Source organism: Triturus cristatus, chromosome 10, assembly GCF_964204655.1.
Source record: "Triturus cristatus chromosome 10, aTriCri1.1, whole genome shotgun sequence".
In the NCBI taxonomy this organism is placed as follows: domain Eukaryota; kingdom Metazoa; phylum Chordata; class Amphibia; order Caudata; family Salamandridae; genus Triturus; species Triturus cristatus.
The window spans coordinates 997,400,213-997,413,775 of NC_140593.1; positions in this window are offsets into that span (position 1 = coordinate 997,400,213).

Consider the following 13,563-nt stretch of genomic DNA (forward strand, 5'->3'; position numbering starts at 1 on the left):
ATACTAGGTCTCACTGTGGATCATTAACTACCTACCGGACGTCCCCTTCTCGTGCATCAATCCGCGCTTTTAAATTTCTGTGGCAATAGGATGTAGTCACATAAGACAACGTTGCATACCACTACATAAGGAAATAAGACTGTCCAGTGAGTGTGTGAAAGGGTCTAAGGTGTAAGCTTAGTGCCATGGCTATTTCCTCCAAAAATTGAGTGGGTATGAATAAGCTGGGAAATGTAATGAGCTGGATCCTCCAGCTGTAAATTACCAAGCAAGGCATGGTAATGTACAATTACCAAGCAAGGCTCCAGATGTAAATTACCAAGAGGCATCCCCACGCCCCACAGAATGAAAATGCACGTTACCTACAGATGAGACTCATACTAAATAGCTAGAAAATAAGCGTGCCAAACATCTCCGTTGCAGTCATTATAGACACAAAAATAAATGTCTTGGATAATGAGGAACAGATCAAGTGAAGAAAAGAACTTTGAGATGATGGATCCAGAGATCTGAACTGAAAGATGCCAAATAACATGTATGTTGCAGCCAGAAGAGGCCACACTTACCTGACGGACAATCTTTGTGTGTGTTGAGCTCAGGTGCCTCCTTACCCACTCCCTTTTTAGGTCTCGCCTGAGTCAGCGCATGCGCTGCTCTGGCGAGACATTTAGTGAGTGGGCTTCAAAAAGCAGACCACAGCTTTTTGGGTGGTATAGAGCATGCGGTTAGGCGCACAGTTACGAGCAGAGGCGCCATCTGGCATTCCTCTTGCTCTCCCAAGCTTGCGCTTCAATGCCCCTCCCCCACCACAGAGCACATCTCGCGGCCGCAGGTTTTATTGCACCCCCCCACCCCTCCCACTTGTTTCCTTCTTCAAGCCTCGCACGCACTCCCCCCCCCCCCACCCCTCCCATTTGTTTCCTGCCTCAAGCCCGCCCAGCTGCAAGAGTTGTGCTCGTCAGATCTGGCACCTGACCCGAGCTGAACATAAAATGCACCCTTTATGTTCACGAGGTTTTCATGGTGAGTTCAGGTCGTGCACTGGTACTTGAGGGTGCACGGACTCAGGCCACCCTGTGTGTCTGCCCGGCTCTGTTGGCTTTTGTGTGTAAATGAATATGTAGCTTGTGTATGTCTCCTAATCCAGGGTTTTGGCCCGTTTAATGCGGTGTTGACTTTTGACACGCAAGGCAAGCAAGCCACAGGAAGACAGAGGTCATTTGCCCAGGATCACGCGGTTCGGACAAGTAGATATTCCGGCATTATAAGAACTCTGTTTCCTTGTCCGCCACTAGACTCCTAGCAGTGAAACCACATAAGATATACATTTTCAGGTCGTTTAGATCTCTGTAAAGTTTTGTTTTCCAGTTTTATGTTTCTAGCATGTAGGATTGTGTTTTTGCCTACCCTGTTATTAAAATCCTACATATGCAGGTGAAATCCTGGCTTTGTGGTGAGGCCACGAGGCTTACTGTAGCTCAGACGAGTCCTCCCCTTTTAGACATCAGTGCCTCGTGGTTTCCCTTCCCGTGATCCACAGAGGGCCATAGGAATTGTGCGGCTCTGCAGCTCAGGCCTTTCCTGTTTAATGATGTCTTTACCGTACTCGTCACATAATTTACAATCATCTGCACAATGTGCAGATTTCAACAAAAATAGTTCAAAAGGATCAAACGTTTCTACAGAAAAGTGCAGCGTGATGTTCAAGCTCAGTGGCAGACCTTTTTCAAAGGTAACTGGCCGTCCTTCGGTTGCTGGCTGCTGTATACAAGTATTAAAAGGCAAATTGTGAAGTAAAACTTTTGCCCAGGCGATATGAATGCATGTTAATATAAATAAGTCACATAATTCTGCCACAGAACGTCACATTAAGCCTCATTGTTTACCATTTCTTGCCACATAATCTAGAATGACCCTGCTGCATAATTGGGTCCTCCATTGGCCCTGCTTATGAGGCACAGTGCCCGGCTTTGGTGAGCTGGTATTTCTTCGTTTTGACAAAATGCTTTTCTTTCGTAGGCTGGTGGGTCATGCTTTGCCATCAGTAGTAAGACACAAGGCTCTCCTTTGGCGGGCTGGCGTTTTGTTGGTTTCAGTGTGAGGTCTCGTGGGGACTACTGTGGCATATGTGGCTCTTCATTGGTGAATTGGGTTGTTGCGATTTGTGTGGATGTTCTCCGATCCTCTGGTCCAACTCCACCCTGCTTTAACTCTTCTCCAGCCACATTTCTTTCTCCACCCTTCCCTTTCTTCTCCCCCTCATCTCTGCTCTCCGCTCCCCTTTAACGGGCTTCCTTTTCGTCCACCCCTTTCTTTCCCTCTTATCTTCGTTTCCCTTTTCAATACCCGTACCACTCCTCTTGCCTGCAGGGCCTTAATTAGGGCAATTTAGGTGTTAGTGGTATCTTCCGGGAGGTTGTGCCGTGGGAGTCACCGAGGAACAAACCAGCCCGGGGAGAGGAAGCAGACAGGCAGACTTTTGGCAACCGCAAAACATTAAACTGTTGCATGGCTAATACAATTTTGTTGCGCTACTTACAGTGAGCCTATTCTCTACATAATGGCACATTCTTGATAATCATTTGGCTTTTCCTCCTTCACGGTGGCCCATATTTATGTGCATTGGGCTTTATATGGTGAATTTGAATTCTTCCTTCTTTATGGCCCATAATTAACGCATATTGACTTCACTTCCTCAATCATTAGTGGACCTATTTATTGTGAAGCGATTTCTACATGCAGTGATTCTCAAATGGCACTTCTTTACTTGTAGAATCCACTATCCCTTATTGGATCATCTCAGCAACTACCTGGGTGGCTCACCCCTGGCACCCTTAATTTATGCCTACTTCCTACCTCTGGGTGAGACCCTACGCCATTTCCTGGACCCGTTCACACACGTGCTTTCTCCACCCGCTCTCTCTCTTCCTCCACCCTCTCTCTACCTCTCTCTTCCTCCACCCTCTCTCTCTCTACCTCTCTTCCTCCACCCTCTCTCTACCTCTCTCTAAACACCTCTCTCTCTCTACCTCGAAGTGGCAGCCGGAGCCTGATAGCACTGCTTGTCCTTTAAAAATAAAAAGCATTGGCATAGCCAATAGGCTTTGGGGCCTTATAAGTGTTTAACCATGCAACATTAAATGTTGTTGCACCAAGGATATTGTGCTGCATAACTAAATACTTATAAGGTCCCAAAAGCATGACCTATTGGCTATGCCAATGCTTGTTCTTCCTCTCCTTGCCTTCCTGGACACACGACTCACTTTATGATGGTCATCTTCCTTGAACCTGGCGGGCCTCCCATTTGTAGGGAATGTTTGGTTGCGGGAGCAGGGGTGCAAAAGGCAGTGATTACAGAAAGTTGAGAACTGAATCTTAACCAACAAGTTACTTACCTTTGGTAATGTTCTTTCTGCTGGATACTTTAACCGCATATACTTCATCTTAAGGATATCTGCAGGTGCCAGACTGGATCTGGAAAATGTTACAGCAAGGCTCCCATACATCAATAGGTGGCACCATGTAGCTATACGGTGCCTCCTACCACACAGCAGTGACGGAGTAGACCTACATATAAACACTGGATTCAGTTATTTAATCTTCCTCCTTCTGTGCCCTCAAACGTGGAGTATTCTTAACATATTGCAGGTGACCATGCACCAACATTTATCTCGGAACCTCATTTTGATATTCAGGTGTTTACTTGACAGAACATGGAGGTGGCTGGGCAGTGAGGAATATGCAGTCAGATACAAATCTCCACCAGAAAGAGCATTACCGAAGGTAACTTGTTTTTCTGATGGATACTTCTAACAGCAAACTCCTCATCTTAACAATAAATACTACAGCAATATCTTCCAAAGGTGGATGGTCTGGGGCATAAACTCAGACCAGAAAGTCTTGCCGGGCTGAGTGGGCAAAATGTCCTACCCGTGGGACCTGGCCATCAAGGCAGTAAAGGTTTGTAAGTGTGTGCGCTGACATCCACGCTGCAGCTTGGCGGATGCCCAAAACCAGCACTTCCCTCTTGCCAGTGTCATCATAGTGTTCTGAGTCACAGTGGAAGGAGCTTGCCAGCCTTCCGAGGATTGCTTCTTGTACAGCGTACAACAGGTTTTGATGCAGAGGACTATACCTCTTGACGGGGTCCTATTCTGCACAACCTTTACCTCTTTGCTACAATCCTACTAAAAACTGTTCATCCACACAATGCTCTTATGTGCAGTCAATCTCAAATTCCTTTTAGGGTTGAGCCAATGAAATCATTCCTGCACTTTTGAAAGGTGAGGTAGAGCAAAATACGGTGACAGATTGAAACATTCACGTCAGACCTTAGATAAAGATGCACCATAAAAGGTGATTTAAATAGAGGGGGATGATCAGGTAAACAGAAAGACTAAAAGGGTTGCTAGCTAACCCATAACTCTGCCCACTGCAAGGACTTGCTGGGTCAAAGATGAAACAAAGAAAAACATCGGAAAGTTTGGCCTGCAGAGGACCAGTATGATGAGCGCCAAACCAGGTAGCACATTTTCCCCCAGTGTCTAGCACACATGCACTTTGTCAAAGGGGACTGGGCTGCAAAGATAACAGACTATTGTGGCCAGCAGATCAAACACACAACTACCACTGCTCAGTCTGCACACATTGAAGTGTAACTTGTGAAGATTTGGTGCTGGACCCTCCTCTGTTGCTGAGAGAGAAGTTCCACCTGAAGTAGCAGCAAATTATGAGGGGAAAATGCTCATGGTTAGGAGCTCTGGGTACCATGCACTCTTAGTCCAGTCTCACGCTATTGAGATGATTTAGGTGTGGTCTGTCCTGACTTCCATAGAACTGAGACAGGAGAGACAGTGGCAGGAACAAGCACAGGAGACCTGTGGACCACTGCAGTCGAAAGGCATACCCAAGTGACTTTAATAATAACACTCGGATTTGTATATCAAGGTTATTCGCCCCAAAGGGTCTCTAGGCGCTGTTGCTAGGCACAGGGAGATTAAGTGATCTGCTCAGAATCACAGGATGTTGAGCTGAGACTCAAACCTGGATCCCCAGCTCCGGAATCAGCAGCTCTGACTGTTACATCTCACCCTCTCCCTCTTAACTCAAAACTCCAGTATGCATTAGTTTTGACATTGTACGTTCTAACCAGTGACAAGCAGATCTAACCAGGGCACGCCACACTGATTGGAGATGCCCCTTGCCAACCCGGGGTGGAGAGTTCACTTGTGATCCACCAGCAAATGTCTGCTGAACTCATCTGCTCTGGAATTCCGAGATCCTACTAGATGGTTGATTACCAGAAAGATGTCCTGGTGGTCCAGTCACCTCCAGAGATGTAGGGCCTCCTGGCACAGAATCCAGGACCTCATTCCACCCTGTTTATTGCAATGCCACATGGGAGTCATGTTGTCCGTAAGGATCTGCACCATCTTCCTTTGAGGACAGCAGGAAGCCTTTCAGGGCCAGATTGACCACAAAATGTCAATATGGAGTTAGCTGCCAGACACCAGAAGCCTATGATGGCTTCCTCCACCAAGTGACCCCTCCCCCCCAACCCAGTAGCGATGCATCTGTCACACCCATGAAGTCTCAGAGGGGAAAGGAGAATGGCCTCCTGCAGGTCAGATTACACTGAAGTGCTACTACAGAAGATCCCTAGCCGTCTCCTCTGAGATCTTAATGGGTTCGGAGAGGCAGCCCTGATGCTGAGCTCACTGAAACCTGAGGGTTCACTGCCTGTCTCACATATGTCATCTGACATTTAGACAAAGAGGATGCTCAAGGAGAGGATTCTCAAGAATAGGAGTCCAAGAAGCCTCTGAGACATCCTCACTGAGAACCAGGATTGAACTGGAAATATTGTGATCATGTCCCTGACTCGCTGTAACAGTGGAAAGGCATTGAATACCACTGTGACTAGGATAGTCCCAATCAACAGAATCCTCTTTGTGCGGGTCAGGTGGGACTTTGGTTCATTGATGGAAAACTCCAAAGAAGTCAGGAGTTTGACTGTTGTCCATAGGTGGCCCACAACTGACTGCAGTAGTCTTGTCTTAAGCAGTCAGTTGTCAAGGTACAGGACCGCATGTATCCTTGACATCCAAAGGAGGGCAGCAATCACTACCCTTACTTTATTGTATACCTGAAAAGCAGAGTCAAGAGAGCACAGTAAATCGGAATTGTTCTAGCCGCACAGTGAACTCCAGATAACGGCTGTAAATCTGCAGTGCGGGTATCAGAAAATATTTAGTCCTGCAGGTCCAGGGACACCAGCCAGTCTCCTGGGTCCAATACTGAGAGAATCAGAGACTGGGCAACCTAGTTGAATTTGTCCTTCTGCACAAAGGCATTTAGTGGGTAGAGGTCCACTATAGGACCAAGGCCTCTCTCCTTCTATGTCACGAGGAAGTAGTGATAATAGTACCCCTCTCCTCGCTCCAAAAGTGACACCCACTCAATAACACCATTGGCCAGCACAAGATTGACTTTTTGTAGCAAGATTACGGAATGGTCTGCTGTCAGTAGCTCTGATGTGGGAGGAAAACAGGACAGGAAGGGAAGGTAGGGCATAGCCCCTTTTGAGGATTTGCAAAACCCATCTGACTTCATGGATGTGCGGCCGGGGAGATGTATTCTACCTCCTGCTGCCCAGTATGTGAGGGCAGGTTAAAATGCAATGGCACCTGCTTCAGCTGGGGTCGGGAGGCGGTTAGAAGAAAACTGCACCATGGTGTGATCAGCCTCAGTCAAAACTACAAACTCTACCCTGAAAGGATATAGCCTGCTGTTGATGCACAGGTTGTAAGAGCTGGCATTGTCTGTCAGCAAGCCCCTGGAATATCAGCTAAAGTTTCTGTACTGTTATTAGTGGAACTGTTTGGCAGAAGACAAGAGTTCTGAGGACCATTCTGTGACTCAACTGTCCTTAAGCTGTTTAAGCGCTGAGTAGGCATTCTCACCGAAGCAATATAGTGTCATAATGGGCATGTAAAAAAAAAAAAAGGCATTCGGACATCCCTAAAAACCTAGTTGATCACAACGCATGCCTCCTAAGCACTACATTGATGCCACTAAATCTGTCAAATGAGTCTGTGGTGCCTAAGCCAGCACCAAAGACCTACTTCACCACGTGCTGGCTATCCTGTATCGTTTGAACTAGCAAGAGCCTGAGGTCATAGGGGATGCTCGGAAAGATACCACTGGCCATCTCCCACAAAGAATGGGTGTAGCTTCCCAAAAGGCACATTGAGTTCAAGGATCTCGAGGCTAAACTAGTGATGGAGCAGGTAGTGCAAAACTTTGTATACCTCCTCTATTTTTGCATGAAAATACTAATTATATAATCTATTAATTATAATATTATTAAACGAGTGTTGCATGTATACTAATCAACATTATTAATACTTAAACTACACATGGGATGTGCTATTTGCATGGCTAAATAACTCATAACTAAAATCTGTATGCATATTAATAATAGTATATGTGGTAATAGAATACTGCATGATATATGTTGCTTTGTGATGTTGCACCCACGAGGAGGATCGAGAAAGGTGAATATAATTGCTTTAAATGTCGTTATATGCTAGATAAATACAAGCACATAGAGGGATTAGCAAGGGGTTAACATTAGAATCTCCATTTCTATGAATTAATTATTCTTTTGTGTTTGTTTCGCTTAAGTTGGCATCTGGGCCTAAATCCAATATGGCCGCTGTCACCAAACGCAGAAGTGGCCACTGTCTCATGAGGCCCGGAGTGAGCTGCGCATGTGCAAGAAATCTCCTAAACCTCGTAGCGACCTTTGCACAAAGTGTCCCCGGTCAAGGATACGAAACGGGACATTCGCCAAGACAGGGGAACAATCAACCTTACAGTAAACCGGAACAAGCCGACACTTCGCTGACCAATGACCTCACCCCTGGAACTGTACTGAAAATCTGGGAATATAAATCGTACGATCTCAATCAGCCAATCACGACTGTCCTAAAGTTTAAAATTGTATCTTCTTTGACTTGATTTATTATATAAAAAAAAAGGGTAATAGAATGGGGAGGGTTCAGATCTCTCTTTCTTTTCATTCATCATTTTTCCACGTTCGTTCGTTGAGACGTCTTTCCTGAAGATCCAGATGCTGCCCGACTGCTTGATGACTGCAAACTTTTTCTAAAACTACAGGCTATGATAGATGCTTGCACGATTTCTGGTCCTTTGATAAATTGGGACTGTAGCGTGCTGAGCAGAGGACTTTGAGCTTTGGCCTGCTTTTTCGGACAATTTACGAAAATATTTGGTTATGCAGAGCCAATGAATTAGAAGACTTCAGATAGCCAGATTAGGTAAATATGATGTTCTACGATTTATTTGAATTGATCTAAAAACTCTAAACTTTGACGAGACAAAAGCAAATATTAATCATTATGAAAATTTAGATAAACAAATATTGATTAACAAGAAATATGAGTTTGTGGTTTCATTAAGGGAAATAAGGATTCTGAGTCCTATAATGCGTTTTATCTGGTTCTAAATCACCATCAACCAATCCAACTAAATTGGTCCGTTGACCAAGTGGGTGGAGTGCCTTGATGTTTGGGACTAGGGATCTATAGGCGAAAGATGTTAATGTATATTTTGTAAAATAACTTTTCTCTCCCTATAGGTTATAAGGTATTTCCCCCACATGTCCAGCGCTTGAATTACTCATCCCTCCTGTGTGCAGACTGGTGAGAGAGACGTATGAGTGTTGGTGTTATGGGCCCCACCAATGAATGTGTGTGTGAATGAGCTAGTGTGATGTCGGGTCTACGACGCAGGGAGGATATCGGTATATGTTGTTCCCCATTTCCCAGTCTTGCGCTGGATCACTAGCCAAAGAGAACATTCTCTTCTCATTTCGACTCTATTCAGAGGATTGGTCAGGAAGGCATTAGGAAAGCTTGTGTGGCCCCAGTAACACCAGGCTTTCAGGTGTAGAATGCCTTGTCAGACATTCAGGATCACTGTGAGCCAGCCTGTGTAGCCTGGCAGCAGGTCAACTGATCAGATGTCTTGAACACTGAGGGCCTGAGCCTGGACCAAGTGCCCATGGAGTGTAAGAGCCTCATTGAATGGCAATAGTGGCTCAGAAACTTTGAGACCCGGCTGTAGGATCTCAGTTAATACGTTTATCTTAGGATCAACAGTAGGAAATTATAATTCTAGCACTCCGGCTGCCCCTCACACAACTACATTGAAAAGTGCAGTTTCTTACGATGGTGGCCCAGGTGGCAAGTCTAGCTCAGTATATGGAGATGTATCCAGACCACTGACATTCTGTAAATCCAGGTATAACCCTCCCCCCTATCATCAGTATAGAGGTGGGAGCACATTGACCACCTCCTTGCCGTATAACGGGGAACACTTTGCATAGTTGTATCTAAACAAGGCCTCTAACCTTTACTGGCATGGAGGCAGAGGACTCGAGGCTGGTTGCAAACTGACTGACTCTATTTTTGTTATTTCGTAGGGCAACATAGATCAGGAGCAGCTAACAATGGCTTGGGTATCAGTGCAGGTACAGACGGAACTGATATGGACCCAGGGGCAGGAGTCTAAATGGACCATAAATGGGTCCCATGGGGTCAGATGGCTCAGAGAAAAGGCTCACCAGGCAGAAGGCCACCTGGAGCACTTCAGGGCTGCTTGGGGCCCAAAAAGATAGTGCTGGAAAACACAAATGCATGGCTTCATCATTTGTCATCTTTATGGAAAACTACTGGGCTGAAGGGTATCAATTTAATGTAGCCTGAAGACACCTTCAATTATTTCATCTAATGGGAGATCAAGTCACTGTTTGCTCCTATTCTGAGATACATCACAAATCCAAGAATGTGCCAAAAGCCATAATTCTGGTGTAGCTGCTCAGGTAGCTGCTCAGGGTCACCCTCTCCTGGTATCGTGCTCCTCCTCTCTCCGCATACCACGTGGCTTATGTGAGCCTGCAGGATCATAGGACCAATTATGCTCATATAAGCACCAGCGGACGAGGCTTTGTGCACAATAGATACTCATGCATAGTGGCGGTGCCCTTCCAAGTCTACAAATGGGGAGATTGATGAATGTCAGTTCTCCTTGTCACTCAGTGGATCCATTTGCTATTGGTTTGAAAAGTAGTGGCTCGCATCTTGTTAAATCTCCAGGTCTGATCACATATTACCCTTTTTTAAATTAAATTATAATGACATGAACTTCTAAATCAAATTTCAGCAGGAAATATAGCTGTTTCTGCTGGTCTTGTAGGAACATTCTATACTCGACTCAAATGTTCCTTTTTCATAGTTATGAGTCATAGTTATTCATGAATGCTGTCAATATCAGCATTATAGTCTTTAGCTGGCATATTCAGACCCTGATAATATAGTCTCAAAGCTATACACAATATATTAGAATTTTTTTAATTTGTTTATGTCTGATCGCTTTGAGATTATCGCCAATTTGGCCTTGCCATAACTGGCACAAAACGTTTCTTTATTATTTAGGGTGTTTAACATTAGAAACAACAGTATTAATGAGATATTTCTTTTAGAAAAAATGGATCAAACTACAGCCACCATATTGAACTAAAACAGACTTTGATATGCTGCCTAGCTCACCTTAATATCATAGTTTAGTCATACTGATTCAAAACAATTTTTGCAAAACATGCCTGCAGAAAAATGTGTACATAACTTGATAATAGCTTCCTGTACGTACAGTATGCATACAGATTATTCTTCGATACTCAGTCAATTACCAAACATTTCTATGAGGGAGCAATTTAACTAAAGATTTCTGCGTTGGATTCATCAGCTTTTCTTATTTAATGGGCCAGTGGGTTTTGAATGTGCTACCTATCTGTCAGGTCATGTGCATAAGAAATTCAATGAGTGAGGATGGGAAGTGTTACAAATTACATTCATAATCTGTTTTCTAAACAGTTCCGGGTAAGATGCACCTCAATGAAATTAAGTACTTTGCAGGTCACAAGATTGAGTACAATGTTGTAGCTCTTGCTCCCAGAGTATCGAGACATGGACATACTTGGATGGGTTGTCCATCAGACGTATCTGAGAATACAACTGAAGTGCCAAACTTGGCAAACAAATGAAGTATATTTTACAATCTAAAAGTTTTATTAGAGCATGTCAACATAAAAATATTAAACATTTTAAAAAATCTTTAGTTAACATATTTTCCTAGCACTCTTGAACTCTGGAATATATGTTGACTCAACTTCAGCAATGACACTAGAGATGTGGCTTCTCTATAGGTGTGCAACATATGTGTCGCAACTGAAGAAGCTGGCAGCATTCTCAACAGAATAACATGAATAGTTACATCTTTATCCCCATCCCGGCATCAACACCACCCCTCAGTCACAATAGATTCAACATAACTTTCCTCTTCATTAACAAAACAATCTGAACAGTTGGGATTTTGATCATTCTGTTTAGGCTCAGTGTTAAAGGTCCATTTCTACACAGGATGATAAGGATCTTTGATACATTATATATTCTCCTTCATTTTGTATAGCATTTACCTTTTTGTTCGACTACATTTGATGGATTTGTTTTAAGATGTGTCCTTTTGAAAACAAGTCAGACTCAAATAGGTATTTATTTTTTAGTAGGACAACTCATTCTGCTTCTCCTCAAATCAGTCACAGAGTGGGCTAAGAACCTCAAATGTTTGTCTACATCGAAGAGCAACTATAAACCAGAGAGGCAGAAAAGTTAAAACAGCATGCGTGCGCTGGACTGGGTATGCCTGTTGGGGAAAAAAATCTAGATATGATTATATCCATTTAAAAGTCATAACTCTAGAAGGTAAATGGTTCAAAATCCAACTCCAAGAAATAGAGAAAACATAATGATGCAGTTACATTGGTAAGTGATTTTTTTAACCATCATATATATTGTATCTCAAAAATGAAGGTACCATTTCCTAAATACAGGAACAGGTCATTCCTGCATAGTTAAACACATTTGATACTTATAAAAAAAAAGTCTTATGTACAAAAGACGATACTTACTTTCCATCTCCATTTTAGTCTTCTGAGAATAGATTTTCTAGGCTTTGCCAATCCTTTACTGAAACACCACACTCTTCAGAACTTCCCACTTCCTCCACACTGTCAAATGCCTGACATAAAACAGCGGGCAAATTCCAGTCATAGAGGCTGAGGGGAGTATACAAATTAAAAAAATTATCTATATCTCAAATAATATGAATGAGTGGCTATATTTTAAAATTCTTAAAACCATACCAGATGTTTAATGCAGCTAATGAGTTGTCTTTCAAGCCTTGTGTATCTTGACTTAAGTAGTGTAAATACTGGACCCCCTTTCTAGATTGCTGTGAAATATCTTTCTGAAATTCTAAGGGGTAACAAAGGAAACCTAACCCTTTCTTTCAAGGAATGAAGATATTTGCAATGCTTCTCAGACAAAAGAAGCTTTTATGCCACCTATTTCTTCCTTACAGTCTTATACACAAAGCATAAACATATCCCAAAGGGAAACTCTTCTGCCTATGAAGAAACTAATAGATGTCAGCATCAAGTGTGTGTGCACGCATCTGTCGAGATTTATGCAGTCTTGCTGCTCCCAAGATGTTGATAAGCACATGCTTTCCCTACTTTGTGGTTTAGAGCAATGTAAAAATAAAACAAAAGAGTTTTCAAATTTAAAAAAAACCAAGCAAGTCTGGTTGGTAAAAAAAACCATTCTATTTTAATTAATATTAATTTTCTAGGCTTGAGAGTTCTCCTCAATCTAAATCGTCAAATGAACTTCGAGGTAGCAAAGTACTATGTTAAATTATAGCTATGGGTTTCCAGTTTACTTTTCCAAAAAGCACTTACAAATAAGATTGTTTTGTAAATAAGAAACTGAAACAGAGCCAAATATTACTGTGAACCCAAGAGGCTGGAAGTTCCTCTGGAATACATTTAAGGCAATCCAGAAAAACATTATTCTATGTGACTGGTTTCAGTTTCTTTGGGAATGTGGTGATGAAGATATTAGTGAGTATGTAAAAAATTCAAACAATAGAACAATGTTGAAAACTGTTTGCTTTTAACATTTCCAAATTTCAAACTTCCAAGAAGCCTTTGAAGAGGTGCCTTCGGTTGCCATAATGCCAATAGGTCTCTTCAGATTGCACATTAATGTATTTTTTTGGCTAAATACAACTTTAACCAAATTATTTTTAGAAAGAATACTGCTAATTTCCAAAATGATTTTATCAAAATTCCAAATTTACTTTGTAAGCTAGAATGCACTTATAAAACAGGATATTGTATAAAAGCTCATGAAAAACAAAAAGCTTGTGTGACTATGTTATTACCTTGGGTCTCAAACACAGGCATATACACTTGTGCATTTGAGAGCAAGGTGAAAAGTCAATACATTGCTTATCCCAAGAGTAACAATTGATGTAACAGGGTTATTAACTCACCTTTGATCTGCTTTTCTCTATATGGGTGATCTCATAAGATCCAGATGGAGAATGTTTGAACTTTTTTTTTTTATAGTAAACTGC